The sequence below is a fragment of the Leptodactylus fuscus genome, chromosome 4, assembly GCF_031893055.1.
Source record: "Leptodactylus fuscus isolate aLepFus1 chromosome 4, aLepFus1.hap2, whole genome shotgun sequence".
NCBI lineage: Eukaryota > Metazoa > Chordata > Amphibia > Anura > Leptodactylidae > Leptodactylus > Leptodactylus fuscus.
Window position 1 is genome coordinate 59,107,094 of NC_134268.1, and position 13,171 is coordinate 59,120,264.

Genomic DNA, 13,171 nt, shown 5'->3' on the forward strand with positions numbered 1-13,171 from the left:
TGAGTCGCTGCCGGAACATCCCCAACTGGAGTGGAGGGGGTTGGAATGACAGGTCCCACTACCAATCCTACCTGTCATTCCTAAAAATCCAGCCCAGTACTGAGCATTTACCAAAATGCTCAGCAGACGAAAGTTGTCTGCTGAGAACAAACATTCCTGGAGTTTTCTCATCTCGCCCACCTGAGTAGTCTGGGTGAGATGTACACTCCCTCCATTACCTGACCAGCCATTGACTTACAATATATAAATATAGATACATAGATAGATAGATAGATAGATAGATAGATAGATAGATAATGCAGCAAATGAACAGCACTCCAAAAATAAATAAAAAAAAGGCAAGGATTTATTCCATAGAAACGTTTTGGTCCCAGAAGTGCAGGACCTTTCTCAAGCCATATATATCTATATATCTTACAATATATTAAAAAATGTATTATATATTATATCTATTATAAAGTAGTATAAAATTATAACATACTAGCAGTATAATATTAACAGTATAAACTTGTGTTACCATACTAAATCTTCTGCTATTTCTCAATTATCGGAAGCTTCCTTGATCCCTTTTCATCTTGATGCTGACCTGTCTGCCTGTTTCTTTATATGACCTGTCCTCTCTGTCACCTCATCCCGCAGACCCTGTCACGTCTAATCTTTTAATCTGCCATGTAATGTGCATTGTTTGGTTGTCAGTGACTATTGTCACTTGCCAGGGTATGACTTTGCATTTCGTACATGATATATTGCTACACGTGTTACTAAATTCATCAGCAAATAATTATAATAGTATTGGTTGTGTTGCATGAAATGTAAAATGTAAATGTTAGAGATACAGTACTAGTAATGAAATGAAACACCAGTTATACATGTATCTTTTCGTTCCTAGAGCAAAAGTTCATCATTTAGAGCTCAAAATTCAAATTTTAATGTGATTTTGTATTTTATTTTTTTTATATTTTTACTCATTTTTCCCCCTTTTTTCCATTTGTTTAACAATAATAACTGATTTCTTTTTATTTTGCAAGTCGTATTTAGAAAAATAGTCAAAGTGGAATTTTTTTTAATTTTCATCTTTTATGCTAAGGCAGATGGCTCAATAATATCTTTCTAATTCTCATATGCATAGTAATGCAATATATGTGTATGTTGCCTATTATATGATGTTGCTCTAATCTTTTATCAGTCACTTTTTAGTATATGTATATACATATAGTTATATGTACCTCTTCTCTTAGATTTAGATGCCACATCTGCTCATACTGTAGGTTGTGATCCTCTGTGTATAGACATCTTTTTAGTGAAGGTGTAAGAGTGGATAGTGCTGGCATAGAACAGACAGAATATGGTGGTATGTGTTGATTTTTTTTACATTACATTTTTATTGATTTTTGTATGTGTTGATTTTATGTATCTGCCCCAAAGTAAAACTAGAAAAGTACACAACTAAACTACATTTTCAATTATTGGGGCAGTTATTAATCCCCTATAGCAGACCCTTAGATTTGCACGTGCATGGTCTGCCAGAAGATGTACGTGAGTTAGAAGGAATCGTACATCCTCAGGGGTGCAAGGTTTATCATGACTAGTATATAAAATGCCATTCTTGATAATTCCCCCCATCCCATTGGAATTTACCAAAATTTGTGTATGCTTTGTATGCTGTGGAGTAATGGAATAAAGGCTACATTGTTGATTTTCTACTTGAAGGCTTTGTGCACACAATTGAGCCTTCAGCCAGAGGGTGTTCTGATAGCAGCCCAACTGTGTTCCAATATTTATAGAGCAGAATTTATAAAATATCGAAATGGAGCATCGGAACACCCACAGGCTACACATTCTGTTGTATGCATGAAGTCGAAGTCTAAAGCAGTGGAATTCAGAAGAGCTATTAACATACATGGGAATAGGAAATATAATATTATAAATATACTTACATTCTATTCATACCAATGTGTAATCTAATCTTCTTAGTTGCCTTGTCTACTTATACTGGTTTCCATTCTAACCCAATAAAAGAAATGTTAACTTTTCTGATGTCACACTGAAACACGAACTAGCTGCAAAAAAACAATTACATTTACCAAGAATAATCCCCTGCTACAACATATTACACTCCTGAAGTGCTAAATCCCTGAAAAGCATTTGTAGGTTATAAGAGGGTAAATGGCCACTGGTTACTAAGGCCATGTCTAAGATTTCTTATATTTTTTCTTCCATTGCAATATCTGATTTTGGAGTTTAGGTCATAGCCAAACTCAATTTTGTTGGATTGAAAGATTGTAGTAGAAAGACTACTGAAAAGAAATCAAATAACCTTATCTGCAATACCTTAGGCATTCGACAAGTCTCTATATATCGTATTTGTCTCACTACAAATGTCAAGTTTGCATTTCCACAGCAACAGTGAGAAAGGTCATTTTTATGTTATAGGTGTTCATGCATTTAGCCAGATATGAAAACACAACATCATTTCCTTAAAACATTTATGTGGAAAAGATTATGGTATCTCTCAGTTATTAACATTCCCTTTGCTTCTAAAGGTTAGGCGCTGTCTCCAGTCCGAGGCGATTACGTAAAAAGAAAAAACTAAAAGTAGACTCTGAAATAATCTGAATATTTTATGGATGAAATTGTGTAGAAATCATTCAAGTCGATAAGCAATTGTTGTAATACGAATGTTCCCATGGTGAATCAGAAGTGTAAACTGCAGTTACCAGTTAATTTCTGGTAATGTTTCTTACTGTAACAACATATGCATTTCTTGGTAGATTCAGAAGTGAATTGTACTATATTAGCCTTAGAAAAAAGAATTTTTGTGATATTCGGCAACCTCTTACTCTGCAGGATCAGTGGTGTATGCAATGTGTAACCCAGATGCACAATCCGGTTTTGCCCACGGTAAAATCCGATGCATCCCAGTAGACCCACACCTAAGATATGAATTGTTGCAGGAACACATACTAACTATGCACTCACTGCCAAAGCCGGAAGCTAGAGATGGATAAACGTGCGAAGATTTGTATCATCTTGAGTGTTCGGACGAGTCGACCCTTTGGTTCATTTCAGTTTCAACTTGATCGGCTACAACCGGAAGTTAAATTATTATACTCTGAGGTCTCTTCCGACCCTAAGGTATAATAGGTAAAGGTCCGGGACAGGTATAAAAAATAACAAACAGTTACAGTGACCTTCTCTCATCTTTTCTGGGCCTCCTCATGGAATCTGTCACTCTTCCAGTCCTCTTTTGGCCTCCTCTTCTGTTATGTGCCCTGGGTGTCCCTGCAAACTGGAAGTGAAATTATTATACTCTGGGGTCTCTACAGGTCCCAGAATATAATAGGTGGATGCTTGGTGCTACCCATGTGACCACTGAGACCCAACTGCAGGCCTCAGCCATCACATAGGATGCACCAAACGTTTACCTATTATACTCTGGGGTCTCTTCACGATAATAATATTCACTTTGGGTTCTTGATTTGCTCCAAAACGGTTCACTCATCCTACCTGATGCAAAAGACTTTACTATCCCACCACCACTATTCAATAGGTATGGAGACTGATTCATTATTGGTATTAATATAGAATATTGTGCAGATGTTGAGCTCTTTCAGAAGTAACCAGTAGAGCGTCTGATGTTTCTATTGGCTTTATATAAGATTATTGCTCCATTTTTATATACAGTTAGAGAACTAGTTTATGCTACTAAGACTATTATGAAAAAAACCATGCTGTTAAATAACAGGTATTAGCATCGAGTACAATTGTTGGTAAATTGTCCACAAATGCCACTTCACGTGACAACCTACGTGACTTCATTCAGATGGCAATGAATATTACATTTATTGCTCATTTTAGTCTTTTCCTCTAAACTATTAATACATATGATTGTTGCTATTATGTCCCACAGTTGTTGATCACTGGAGATCTTTGTAATTGTAATATTTCATCGAAAAATATGATATCCATTTTGCATCTTTCATTTGTAGCTTTTCATTTTATTGCATTGGTGTTGCTCTTGACTTGATATATGATCAATAGCGCAAAAATAACACATTATAAAAAATAGAGCTGCCAAAGTTAATAGAACTGTAAGAAGAGGACTAATGAACTGGCATTTACCCAGATCTTGTGCTCCATTGCTTTGTGGGAGTCTATTCACTCTAGGATTCAATAAGATACAATCCTTAGAATAAATGCCCATTGCCAGTAACCTTACACATCCAACCGGCGTCTTTTTAATAACACCTTGTCCCTCACTGAACATCTTTTGTCTGCTTAACACTAGTAGAAAATTGCATGAGCTGGCTGATTGCTCTTAAAGTTCTGTATAGGGAGAACATAATGTTCCATGAGAACTGGTAATTATCGCAACCTGATACTAATTTGCATAAAAAACTGATGAAGGCTGGTGGACAGAGACTTGTAAATTGTTCTTTTTTACCCCTGTGGCCAAAGTTGTATCCAGAAAGATGAGTAAAGAATGATTTTTTTCTAACATGCAGGCATCTGTTCCAGACTTCTTCGCCCTCCTAGTGTAAGAAATTTCACCCATGACTTCTGTAATCCAAAAAAGAGTTAGGACCATCTGTTGCCTATTAATTGTCTTTTATTTTAGGATATGCATACGATTCCCTCTGAAGAAAACAGCATTGGATGTACTTACATCTGCTATGTATATCACTGGGGAGGTCAAAATTTTACACTATATGTTAATATGGGCTTATGAGTCCTCAATGCCTGAGCATAAATAAAGGTGCTCTGTTTACTAGGAAGACTCACTAGCTGGCTGACATAATGCATTAGCATGCTTGTACATAAGCATGCTTTTACCTTATGTGAATACATGTCTGACAGATATGTGAATATAAATAAACCCACAATAAAATGTATCCATCCACATGTTAAATAAAACTGTCTCTTTCAAGTTTGTCATTTCGGCAACTGTCCTACCACACAGTTTTATCCTCCAAAAAAAAAAATCAGATCCATGACAGATTCACCCCTCCCCTCCCGATAATATTCGTCTATGGACGAGCACTGTGAGCAGAGGGTGGGGGCGTTCCTCCCCGCTCACACTGTACAGTGCAATAGGTGCTGCTTTGGAGAAGGACGTTCAGATAGATAGACTGTCAGGAACTCCCTTCTAACTGTAAAGAGCTATGGTACCGGGATCAAAAGCTCTTTACCCGGAGCACAGATCGGGAAAGCCGACAGTGCACTGAATTCAGCGCACTGTAGGCTTTCCAGCAGTATATAGAACTGCAAGTCCACATTGTAAGAAGGATCCGCAACCTCTTGGGTACGTATAAAATTTAGCTTTTAATCCATAGGTTTAAAATAAGCCCAAAAGGGCAAACAAACAGTATCTAATACATAATAGCTGCACTATGATTAAGGGGCTTTAAGGACCCCGAAACGCGTTAGTTGCGGTTTTTATCCACCTTTCTGACTTTCTCTGCACCTTATTATGTATTAGATACTCTGTTTGTTTGCCCTTTTGGGCTTATTTTAAACCTATGGATTAAAAGCTAAATTTTATACGTACCCAAGAAGTTGCGGATCCTTCTTACAATGTGGACTTGCAGTGAATCTTGAAGCTCCTAGGAGTCAGGAGGCAGGGTCGTGCACCTGGGACGTCTTTTTCAGGGTGAGCTAACCTCTTGCATTATTGTTTTTCTTTTGATAGTATATAGAACTGCCTGTGCCCCAAACCATGAAAGGTCCTCTTTAAATAAATTGAAGATTTTTCCTAAATATATTGCTTTAGAAATTCTGCTTTGTTTGTCTGCTATGTGAACTTATTCCTCCCATTCTTTTCACTGCGTTGCTATAACCACGGACCTATATGACAAGTGACATCACTTATTCACTCCTCTTTCTGGCAGGACAATTACAGATTTTTTTCTGCAATGTGTGGCTTTGCAGATACTGTAAAATGCAGCACTTTTTGCCTGGGAGTTTCCACAGTGGCAAAAATGCTGCATTTTCGCAACATGGGGCTTCAGACTTAAACTGAGCAGCGTGGTCAGAGGAGAGAATGGCTGTAGTGCATACATGTCCCTATGTGTTGCGGGCCCACTCTAATTTAGCACCTTGAATTTCCAAATCAATAATGGCTATAAAGCTTTTCCCAGACTGATCCAAAGCCCCTAATTTCAGAAGTCCAAATTATAGAAGATCACTGATATCAATAGTGGCAATGGGCACAGTATGAGTTATCCCTGTAATGTGACATGGATATAACTGTACAGGAATAATAACCGCATTAGTAGCCAGTGGTTAAAAAACAAATCCTAGCTGAACCTTGATGATATCAGCCCCCTGTGGCCCTGCTATGATTTGACCCTTTTAAATAGCAGCAAAGAACCCAGTTTGTTGCTAAATTCATTTGGGCCAAGTTATGGGAGGTGACAACTGCTAATGATTTCAATAGCAACCTTAACTCTTTATTGATTGGCCTATTAGAATTTACCAAAAAAAGAAGGTACTTTAGTGCTATAGTCAAACAGAAAATGGCTGAATCATAGTGGGGTTGTGACCGGTGTTATCAATTGGGACAGTGTTCAACCTAACCTCTCTGCCTGAGGTGAACCATAGAAAGGCTCCTCCCACCCAAAAAAAGATACCCAACTCAGCTATATTTGGCTGCTTGCCACCCTAATTAAAATCGTAGGACATGTCCCCCCATTTGCAGATTAAAAAATTCTCATATTTAGCCCCTACATGATACACAACCCTTTTTTTTAGCATCCACAAAATACACGACCATCTTTTTTTGGCCCCCACTCAGTATATGACCCTACTTTTTGCCCCTCCACAATATATGAACCTATTTTTTGGCTATCCACACTTCCACCTTTTTTATGGTGAAGATATTTGACAGCTTGGAATCTATTGCTTAGCAATGTGTGAAATTTAAACAGCTTGTTGTACTGCACTCAATTGCCATCCAATTCCAGCAATTTCTGATATTTGCTCCAGAGGTACTGTCATAGCAGAAGACATCTTTGATGTAAGATTGTTGAGACATTGGAACTCTCTGCTACCAGATGCTGTGATACATTGTGCCAGTTCAAGAGGAGCCTACAGGCCTTTCTTGAAACAAATACAACCCCAATTACAAAAGTTGTAATGCCAGACTGTCCTTTCTGTTGCCCAGACCCTTCACCATAAAATATATTTGGATTGTTATCAAAGGAAATATACTGCAAAGATGACTCAGGCCTATGGGAAGAATATGCAAATCTGACTTCCATGATGTAATTAGGAATCCAGTGCCTCAAGAATGCACACCAATAGAGGACGCTCACTGAGAATGTGCAAGTCTATCTTCCATGATGTAATTAGGAAGACAGACCCTCAGTCATGCAGCCCAATAGAGGGCGCTCCCTTTAACATCATGCTGACCTTCTCAAAGGCCTTTGTTTGCAATGATGTTGGGATTTTACCAGGTACAGTCTCTCAGCCAAGGACAGCTGTTTCGATGTTCTTGCATCTCATCAGCTTGGCGCAGACAGGACTGACCTGGCAGAGGTGAGAGGCTTAGACAGGGTTGAGGGGATATCGTTACTCCATAGGGAGAGAACCAACATTTAGGTGTGTGGAGTTTTATTAAGCCATGAGCGCTCCACTGTGCAACCCTGTCTAGAAGCCTCTCACCTCTGCCAGGTCAGTCCTCTCTGCGTCAAGCTGATGAGATGCAAGAACATTGAAACAGCTGTCCTTGGCAGAGAGACTGTACCTGGTAAAATCCCAACATCATTGCAAACAAAGGCCTCTGAGAAGGTTGGCATGATGTTAAAGGGAGTGCCCTCTATTGGTTTGCTTGACTGAGACTCTGTCTTCCTAGTTACATCATGGAAGATAGACTTGCACATTCTCAGTGAGCGCCCTCTATTGGTGTGCATTCTTGAGGCACTGGCTTCCTTATTACATCATGGAAGTCAGATTAGCATATTCTTCCCATGTTCCTTTGCACAGTGGAGTGCTCATGGCTTAATAAGACTCCACACACCTAAATGGTGGTTCTCAAATCAGGCCTTTTAAGCAGCTAGAATCCTACATCAGACAAGAATGGGATAACATTCCTCTCCCAAAACTCACGCAATTGATCTCTTCACTATCCAGATGTTTATAGACTGCTCTAAAAAGAAGAAAGAAGGCTACACAATGGCAGACACGGTCGGTCCTGTGAGTTGAGTTGCTGTCATCAATTTCTAAATGGGTTCATTTATTCAAATAAATAGAAAAATGTCTTTCAACTTCTGAATCGAGCACTATCATCAATAAAGTATGGTTATATGAGATTTCCAAATCATTGAATTCTTGTTTTCTTTACATTTTACAGTGTTCCAACTTTTTTGGAAATTGGGGTTATAAAAACCAGATTTCTGAGGATACATATATGGAGTCAGTAATGCATTTTTTCTCTAAAATGGGACAATTTTTTTTTTGGCTTTTTTTTGCCTTTCTCTGGATAAACATAGCAGGATTATGGATTAGAAATGATGGACTTGTTCATTTGTGTGCCTTTGTTCAACTTTATCAACTATGTTACCCTCTTACTATAGTCACATATTTCCATGATTTTAAACCGCCAGGATAATTCTTATACTATTAGTCCAATTGCTTTCAGTGCCTTAAATCATTGACTTTGTCATTGTCCCTTCAGTTTGGGGGTCTGGTGGATATGTAAGGACCCTGCAGGTAACATCTTCTGAATGTGACATGAAAGATAATTTAAGGATGACTTCCCACTTGCAATGCTCTTACATAGTCGGCGATACATGAAATGCTGCATTTAATACTTTGATTAAAATTGATGCTCAGCATGGAAACTTCACTTCAAGTCTCTTGAATACCCAAGGTCAAAGAAGATAAATGAAAGAAATGTTTCTTAATAACATGACATCTTTCTGTTAATGGTGTCCTTATTTGTTCTAGCACATTTTATTATGCTCTGTCCTGAGGATTTTGAATAAATCTTGGTCACCTTCCATGTTTTACTTCCTCCGACTGTTCATTACACTCCATTGTAATTCTCTGCAGGACATCATGCATTATTTAAGAGCTTTGAAGAATTGTATCAGTCTTTAGCACATACTGAATTCCACATGGTGCCAACTTCAGGGGTTACTAGGGTCAGATAGTGTCAGCATTAACCTGGTTTGTGCTTAAAGCAAAAAGTTATAAAATAGTTTAACTAATAATAGAGTCTACTAATATAGATATCTGGCCTCGGTCACCAGCATCCTCTCTCCGCCGGCCACACTGCTGTCCAAAGCCATAGGTGCTGTACTGAAGTCCTTGTTGGCAGGGTGCTCTGACTATTTAAGAAACCTTACAGTCCATTCCTGGTCAATCTCCTGCATCTGTGGGCTACTTAAAGGCAGCCCGTCACCAGAACCCAGCACTTCAATCCAGTCCGTAGGGTCATCTGAATGAAGAGTTTTCCCCTTGTGAATAAGTGCATCCATTGCCTAGATATTGCAGTTTTTACATATGAGCTCTTTGGAGCGATGTGGATGTTGCCACTCACCTCAAACAGCTCATTTACCTTATAGCAAAATCAGTAATATCTTGGCAACAAAGCCATCCATTAACAAACGGAAAATTCGTTTGATTTAGTTAAAATTTGATTTAGGTAACCCCAAGCTTCCTACAGGAGCATAGAGAGTAGGGAGCCCTGGTTCATCACAATCTTTATTTTGTACATCTGAATGCTACACATAAAGCAGTTATGTAACTAATAGAGGAGCTCTGTATGCTGGCGAGTAGAGATGAGCGAACACTAAAATGTTCGAGGTTCGAAATTCGAATCGAACAGCCGCTCACTGTTCGTGTGTTCGAACGGGTTTCGAACCCCATTATAGTCTATGGGGAACATATACTCGTTAAGGGGGAAACCCAAATCCGTGTCTGGAGGGTCACCAAGTCCACTATGACACCACAGGAAATGATGCCAACACCTCTGGAATGACACTGGGACAGCAGGGGAAGCATGTCTGGGGGCATCTAACACACCAAAGACCCTCTATTACCCCAACATCACAGCCTAACAACTACACACTTTACACACTCAATACCACCTCTCTGACAGTAGGAAAACACCTTGAAACATGTGTATTTGGCACTTGCAGTGAGGAGAGCTTGTCACCAGCAGTGAATTTGGCCCTTGTAGTAAGTTGAGGTTGGCACCAACATTTGTTTTGAAAATCAGGGTGGATTGAGCCTCTAACCAGCAGAGTTTGGGCAAATTCATGGTGGAGGGAGCCTCTAAAAACCCCAGTTTGGACCAATTCATGGTGGAGGGAGCCTCTAAAAACCCCAGTTTGGACCAATTCATGGTGGAGGGAGCCTCTAAAAAACCCAGTTTGGACCAATTCATGGTGGAGGGAGCCTCTAAACAGCCCAGTTTGGACCAATTCATGGTGGAGGGAGCCTCTAAAAACCCCAGTTTGGACCAATTCATGGTGGAGGGAGCCTCTAAAAACCCCAGTTTGGACCAATTCATGGTGGAGGGAGCCTCTAAAAACCCCAGTTTGGACCAATTCATGCTGGAGGGAGCCTCTAAACAGCCCAGTTTGGGCAAATTCATGGTGGAGGGAGCCTCTAAAAACCCCAGTTTGGACCAATTCATGGTGGAGGGAGCCTCTAAAAACCCCAATTTGGACCAATTCATGGTGGAGGGAGCCTCTAAACAGCCCAGTTTGGGCAAATTCATGGTGGAGGGAGCCTCTAAAAACCCCAGTTTGGACCAATTCATGGTGGAGGGAGCCTCTAAAAACCCCAGTTTGGACCAATTCATGGTGGAGGGAGCCTCTAAAAAACCCAGTTTGGACCAATTCATGGTGGAGGGAGCCTCTAAACAGCCCAGTTTGGGCAAATTCATGGTGGAGGGAGCCTCTAAAAACCCCAGTTTGGACCAATTCATGGTGGAGGGAGCCTCTAAAAACCCCAGTTTGGACCAATTCATGGTGGAGGGAGCCTCTAAAAACCCCAGTTTGGACCAATTCATGGTGGAGGGAGCCTCTAAAAAACCCAGTTTGGACCAATTCATGGTGGAGGGAGCCTCTAACCAGCCCAGTTTGGACCAATTCATGGTGGAGGGAGCCTCTAAAAACCCCAGTTTGGACCAATTCATGGTGGAGGGAGCCTCTAAACAGCCCAGTTTGGACCAATTCATGGTGGAGGGAGCCTCTAAAAACCCCAATTTGGACCAATTCATGGTGGAGGGAGCCTCTAACCAGCCCAGTTTGGACCAATTCATGGTGGAGGGAGCCTCTAACCAGCCCAGTTTGGGCAAATTCATGGTGGAGGGAGCCTCTAAAAACCCCAATTTGGACCAATTCATGGTGGGTGGGAGCCTCTAAACAGCCCAGTTTTGGCAAATTCATGGTGGAGGGAGCCTCTAAAAACCCCAGTTTGGACCAATTCATGGTGGAGGGAGCCTCTAACCAGCCCAGTTTTGGGCAAATTCATGGTGGAGGGAGCCTCTAACCAGCAGAGTTGTGGGAAAGCAGGGTGGAGGGAGCCTCTAACCAGCAGAGTTGGTGGAAATCAGGGTGGAGGGAGCCTCTAACCAGCAGAGTTGGGGGAAATCATGTTGGAGGGAGCCTAGTATTAGCAGAATTGTGCAACGCTTATGGTGGATGAGTATGAGGATGCGGAGGAATTGGAGAGGTTGAGTACAGACATGGAGTTTCATGTTGGGGTGCTTTACACAGGTGGGCACAAAAATGAAGGCTCTATCCAGTGGTGGTTCATTTTTATCAAAGTGAGCCGGTCGGCACTCTCAGCTGACAGACAGGTGCGCTTGTCAGTGATGATGCCACCGGCTGCACTGAACACCCTCTCAGATAGGACGCTGGCGGCAGGACAGGACAGCACCTCCAAGGCATATAGGGCAAGTTCAAGCCACAGGTCCAACTTCGACACCCAATACGTGTAGGGCGCAGAGGGGTCGGAGAGGACAGGGCTGTGGTCGGAAAGGTATTCCCGCAACATGCGCCTATACTTCTCACGCCTGGTGACACTAGGACCCTCTGTGGCGGCACTTTGGCGAGGGGGTGCCATCAAGGTGTCCCAGACCTTAGACAGTGTGCCCCTCGTTTGTGTGGACCGGTGAGAACTTGGTCGCCTACTGGAGGAACTGTCCTCCCTGCCGCCAACGTCACATGCTGGAAACATCTCCATCATATTCTGCACCAATTGCCTGTGGCAAGCATTGATGCGATTGGCCCTCCCCTCTACCGGAATAAAAGACGAGATGTTGTTTTTATACCGGGGGTCAAGGATAGCAAAGATCCAGTACTGGTTGTCCTCCATGATTTTGACAATACGCTTGTCGGTTGTAAAGCACCCCAACATGAACTCAGCCATGTCTGCCACAGTGTTAGTTGGCATGACTCCTCTGGCCCCACCGGAAAGTTCAATCTCCATTTCCTCCTCATCCTCCATGTCTACCCATCCGCGCTGCAACAATGGGACGATTCGAAGTTGCCCGGAAGCCTCCTGTATCACCATCACATCATCGGACAACTCTTCTTCCTCCTCCTCCTCCTCCTCCTCCTCCTCCTCCATTAAACGCGATGAAGCGGACAGATGTGTGGACCTACTCTCCAGCTGTGACGGATCGGATGCTATCCCTGACTCCTCTGTGTGATCTGAGTTATCCCTGATGTCAATCAGGGATTCTCTCAGAACACACAAGAGCGGGATTGTAAGGCTCACCATCGCATCCTCAGAGCTCACCCTCCTTGTGGACTCCTCAAACACCCGTAGGATGTCACAAAGGTCTCTCATCCATGGCCACTCATGGATGAGAAACTGAGGCAGCTGACTTTGTGGCACCCTAGGGTTTTGTAGCTGGTATTCCATCCAAGGTCTCTGCTGCTCAACCACTCTATTCAACATCTGAAACGTTGAGTTCCAGCGTGTGGGGACGTCGCACAAAAGCCGGTGTTGTGGCACATGCAGGCGTTGCTGGAGAGATTTTAAGCTAGCAGCGGCTACTGTCGACTTGCGAAAGTGGGCGCACATGCGCCGCACTTTCACCAGTAGCTCTGGAACATTGGGGTAGCTCTTTAGGAAACGTTGCACCACTAGGTTGAAGACGTGGGCCAGGCATGGAACATGTTGGAGTCCGGCAAGCTCCAGAGCTGCTACC